Source organism: Electrophorus electricus, chromosome 13, assembly GCF_041902795.1.
Source record: "Electrophorus electricus isolate QZ-2024a chromosome 13, ASM4190279v1, whole genome shotgun sequence".
Taxonomy (NCBI): Eukaryota; Metazoa; Chordata; class Actinopteri; order Gymnotiformes; family Gymnotidae; genus Electrophorus; species Electrophorus electricus.
In genome coordinates, this window is record NC_137509.1 from 1,541,501 (window position 1) to 1,547,500 (window position 6,000).

Here is a 6,000-nt window from a genome sequence, read left to right on the forward strand (position 1 = left end):
TTGGGACCAACGATACTGGCAATGGTAACAGTAACTGGGGTCTTCACAACCACACAGACATCACCATACGACCCAGTTCCTTGGGTGCACGTGGCTGCATCTAACGGTCACATAATGTTAACGGTTCATGTTATGGTCCCTATGGACACAGGATAGGGCCTGGGCTCATGCTGGTGGGATATGGGTCTCATCAGCTCATGTGTGGATCTGATGATAGAGCTTTGAGTCGGTTATGTCTCATCAGCTCAGGTGTAAATCTGATGATAGAGCTTTGAGTCCATTATGTCTCATCAGCTCAGGTGTACATCTGATGATGGAGTTTTGAGTCGGTTATGTCTCATTAGCTCATGTGTAGATCTGATGATGGAGCTTTGAGTCGGTTATGTCTCATCAGCTCAGGTGTACATCTGATGATGGAGCTTTGTGTCGGTCATATATATAAGAGTTCCCCGTGTGAGCTACTGGTGGGTTGGGGAAGATTCTGTCCTCAACACAACATTCCACCACTGGTGCACTGAAGCTGGACTAAGTGCGCGTAATCCAAGGCTAACGCATTTCTTTGCTGTGCCGAATGTCCCCTTTAGCTGTTTTAGCGCAGTATGTGGACACGTGACTTAAGTGGACAAATGAACGGAACATGGGAGCTGATGTGACGTAATCTGGCTGTGATTCAAATAAAATTAAAATGAAAAGAAACACGTTTAATAAAGCCGTAAATTCGCGACAGGTATGTTTGGGCAGATGTTGATTGATTACGCAGTTCAAAAGATGTAGGTCCTATAGGACATGCGTTTGAGTTATATTTACAACAGATGTGTCAGATGTTAGGCGAACAACTGACATGCTACAAATCTTAGACGCGGTCTAGTCGGGTTTGTTTTGTCCCTGTTACAGACGTCCCCGCTGCGTGACAAGCTCAACGTGTCGTCCCGTACTGGTGAGGGCGACTGAAGTTTGCAGTTTGCAGATTTTTTCATCGCCCGTCATCTCACGCGAAGCAGAAGTCATGAGCGCCCTTGCTCGAGCTCTCGTTCTGGGTCTGCTGCTGGTCGCGTGCCTTCAGTTGAACGTAATGGGCGTTGGAAGTGAGTTTATCACCAAATGTCTCTTTAAGGAAGCACTTAAGTCTGATTTAAGTGACTGACATGTTTATTAAAACACTGAATAAGCCAACTATCATGTTAACGGCACGAGGCATAGACCTTTTCCCTCGCTGGGAGACTGCTAATGCATCTGTTTCTGCATTAGTCTCTATACCTAATAATATATGTACCAATATCTGGTAATTACAATAGCGGTTCGTTTCTTTTACTAAAAGTGTTTTAATCATCAAGCATTTTCTCACACAGGTTTGTGTTTGAAACGGTACCTCGAAGTCATAAACTGCGGGAAAGTTTGTTTCACGTTCGCATAGTCGGAATTTTTCCTTCAGTAGCTTTAAGACGGTGTTGGCAAAAGTACTAATATTTGCTAATTATTATTGTTGGCAACTACATCAATCACATACAGCCTTGTTTACGTTAGAAATCGAGGCATATAAAATGTAAAGAATATGTTTTCAATACACTGCTGTCACAGCTACGAGGGTTAAGGCACCGTCTACAAATTACGCTACAGCCGTAAGAGATGATCGTAGGGGTCCCAGCACTCTGCACACTTAGGTTTTGTGTAATAATTGTAAGTTTTTAGAAATTCATTCATTAATGCATTTATTTCACAATAAGGACCGTGTTTTGATTATGGGGTTTAGGGCTGATATAAACAGTTAGTTTGGAATCCTGAATCATTAATTCAGATGAATGAAAATGTCAGCATGTAAATATATCAACACATCATCTCTTATCTTCAGATTTACAATCAGGAAGGGGCTTCGCATCTGTGCAGACCCTGGCTTTAAGTGGGTGCAGAACACCATGGACAGAATTGATCAGCGCTTGGTGGAGGAGTCTTCAGTCTAAACTCAACTGGATGATTGATGGAGAGAAGATACAAGACACATGTTTTCCTTACAAATTGCACTTTCACTTGTACCTGCTTATTAGAGCAGTTCTTAGCTTGGGCAAGGGGATTAATCATTTTATTCTAACTTTAAACATGAAGCTTTATCTTGGATGATGTTGGCATTATTATAACTGAAATAGGGCTGCAATTTATAAATTTATTGTTTTGTGTTGCATAAGTTAAAGTAACATTTTATTATTATTTTTGTTTGATGCTTGGTTGAGCAGTCTTCAGCCTAAACTCAATTGGATGATTGTGTCTTGTATCTTCTCTCCATCATGTTTTCCTTACAAATGGGAAAATACTAAACGTGTGAGCGAAGATCGAAGACTAACGATATCTAACCAAACACATATGAGCGACGACAAACGAGAGCCAACTAAACACATCTGAGTGACGAAAACCAAGAGCTAACTAAACACATATGAGTAGAGGATCTATGACAAACAGGGTCTTGCCAGAAACACATTTTACCGAAACAATGACCATCAAACAAGAGACGCAGGAACAGGGTTTTCATAGGACTACAATCATGGACAAACTAGGAACAGCTGGAGACAAAGGGGAGGAGACACCGAACCATGGAGATTGGTGCAAACCCGAAAGTGACTCGGGTCTGTGCACGTTACAACGTGAAGCTTTAGCTTGGATGAGGCTGACATTATTATAACTGAAATAGGGCTGTGTTTATGAATTTATTGTTTTCTGTTACACAGGTAAATTACTATATTCATGTTTAGTTGAATAAAACCACCTCATATAAAAAAGCTTCATGTTTTACTTTCAATACCAGTGGAATAAATGTATTTAAGTATGGTTGAAAATGATTACATCACATTAGAGCAGAGTAGAATTTAAATCAACAGCAGGTCCACTGCTGACCAGCTTGATAGAGGAGGTTCACACTCACACCAATACAAGATAAACTGCTTTGATGTGCATTATGATACAAATTATAAGTAGCCTATGTGTTCAACAAATGTATAATGGAATACTTATATCAAAATGTATTTAATTAACATAGGTTAGTCTACATGTAAATTGTAAGTCAATTTCAGAAAATTGGGATAAAAATGTTTAAAGTAGGCCTATTGTGTTTACTGTAAATAGGACAGTACTGGTTACTGCATATACTGGACTGAACAGACTGGAAATCTGTAGGAGATTTTGTACAAACTGATGTCATCACAGACTACTGGAAGCTGGCTGTTCTATGATTGTTTATGAAGGATGGACAATGAATTCCTCTCAGTGATCCTCACGGTAATTGGAATGAACAGCAGCCTAGCAGATGGTCCCTGTTGAAATTCCTGAAATCTGTTGGAATTCCAGTGCTTGTGTCAGAAGTCTTTTACAAACACCTGGTCACCTGGCTGCATAGTGCATACTTGGGTTGGGAAACTGGCATGTTCTGACTTGGTTCTGACCTTTTCTGGCCTATTCTGACCTGTGCTGACTAGTGAGCTAGCACAGGACCAAGCATACACCAAGACCAAGCATGTAGGAGTGAGTTTGACATGGGGGGCCACATTTGCTACTTTGAATCAAAGCCCACCTCATCCTCTAAAATATTAGCTAGCTAGCTATAGGTTGTAGCTCTGGCAGTAACACATTGTATAGCATGAGACTCCATAAAACCATGAGACTACACTTGCTACAACCAAACAATACCGAAACATTTGTGAACTTTGTGCTCCGCAGTACTACAAGCTCACAATGGCTGGCACAGGCTAACACTTCTCAGTCTTCTTAGCTTTTGATCTTCTACTCTTTCTCCCTCTCTACATCTGCCTGTCTCCAAAATTTGGTGTTCCTGAAGGCTATTACTGTGTTTACAACACTCTAGATTTTCAGACAACACCAAATACAGTGACACTAAAAATAATGAACCATCTCTCTGACAGAGCCAGTAAACCTCAGAGTGAACCCTCTCTCTGACACTGCATCGCTCACACATTTACAGCATTGAGCTGAGATGCTTTTGTCCAAAGCAACTTACAGTAATTGAGGGTTAAGGGTCTTGTGCAGGGGCCCAACAGTGGCAACTTGGCAGTCATGGGACTTGAACTGGCAACCTTCTGATTACTAGTGGAGTAATCACTTACCACTGCCCCTATACACATCTGATACTATAGCATGATCAGTGCCATGTGTTATTTTTGCTACTGCAGGGAAATCAGATTTGGGTAAAGGTTTATTTAATGTGTCCACCCAGACACCTTCTGGGTTCAGCTCTCTGTGTTGTTTCCTTTTGGTGGTGCACAAGAACAACATCTTGGTTTAGAACTCTGGCAATGCAGTTCTGAGCAAAGGACATAGAAACCCTAACATGTGATGAGTCACACACAGCATGGCTGACTCCAGTGGAGCCATCTGATCTCCTGAGTGAAGAACCTTCCACAAACAACATTAGAGCACAACACTGATCAGGAACCTCTGAAATGTCATTTCAACAACAGCACAGCAATCATAGGGATTCCCTTCCTTCACAGTGGGGAGGAGTGGAGATGGATTAAGAACAGTGGTGAGGAGAGGAGCTGTCCAGGCGTCCATGGCATCCAGGTGTGCACAGTGTCATACTTTGTTTAATACTGAGTCACTGCAGTTGGCAAAGGTTGTGCAGTTGTTACGTAAAACTGAATCCACTGTTGCCAATAACCAGCCATGCTTAAAAGAGGAATTAATTGTTGCTTTATGATGGCAAAGTTTTTAAAACTGCTTTTTGAAATCTTTGGTCCTTTTGAACTAGTTATCTTCTGCTGAAGTTGTTACATCATTAAAGTAAGTGCATTTGGGTGATGTCATTAATGTATGTACATTTGGGTGATGTCATTAATGTATGTGGTAACTTTACGTGCTCTGTCACTTCATTACAGAACCACACTGAAATCCAGTGAGCTCTTTAGAACGACCTGTTTTCTCCCAAATGTTTGTAAAGGCAGTAGGCTACCTTTTCTCTTTATTTAGTGAAACCAAGTTATTTTTAATGGAGCTCTAGACAATAAATGGTGACTGAACAGACTGAACAGATGAGCTACAAGAGCAGAAACCAACCACATCAATCCTATAATCGATATATAGACAGAGTGAAGGCTATCGGCTCATAGAGGAGTGAACAACCACACCAGGTCTCCAGAACTGAGATTAGACAGCACTGAGTGACACAACAGAAAGAAAATCAGTTGAAAGAGAGTACGACCAAAATGATGAGGTGTCTAATCACGGTCTTGCCTGCTTTGGAGAACTTTATAGAGCAGAGAGAGAGAGAGAGAGAGACCAAGAGAGCTTTTTAAAAAATGGTTTCTGTATAAATAGCGCTATCTGTTGCACACATTTTGAAATACAGATAAACTGCAGTCCCGTCAATGACTGGTATTTCCTGTAGAAGTTGCTTATATTTACTTATGTAGTCATGTACTTCTGTAACCTTGTTATGTACGTCTGTAATATGTCACATGTCATATATTGCTGACACATTTTGATGGACTAATATTTTTCTAAGTATTTTTAGTTATAATATTTACATTTATATTTATACTCTTATAATGCTCTGAATTGAACAGTGCCTGGACTGCTTTGCTGTTGGTATCACAGAGGACAGTTCTGTTGGAATTATGGGACCGGAGGACGATTCAGTTTGTACTGGAGACACTGCCGTTCCACAGGGGAAAGCTCTTGACTGGTTCTCTTCTGGAAAGATACTTTTATTTTTACTGGAGTCATTATTTTACAGGGGTAGCAACACGTTTATTTCTACTTGAGTCAGTATTTCACAGGCGTAGCAACACTTTGCTTGAGCATGGATTTAGTCTGCTAGGCCAACCAGAGAAACCTTTTACAAGGACATTTTGCTGTATGTACCAAACCCTCTGCACAGGGTTTATTGAGGTTTGCATTTTTTATACATAGAAACAGGTATTAGAACTTTAGGTGGAGGTCTGATTAACACAACTGCTTTAGGTGGAAGCCTGATGAATCACACCAGATTTAGATTATTTT

General features: G+C 40.7%; 1 long non-coding RNA gene across 1 annotated transcript; it reads left to right on the forward strand.

Moving 5' to 3' along the window:
- The first annotated feature begins 642 nt into the window (after nucleotides 1-642).
- Nucleotides 643-2,747, forward strand: LOC118240093 (uncharacterized). Its single transcript, XR_004775267.2, has 3 exons — nucleotides 643-727; nucleotides 895-1,085; nucleotides 1,850-2,747. It is a non-coding gene; the product is annotated as an uncharacterized LOC118240093 (long non-coding RNA).
- The last annotated feature ends 3,253 nt before the right edge of the window (nucleotides 2,748-6,000 follow it).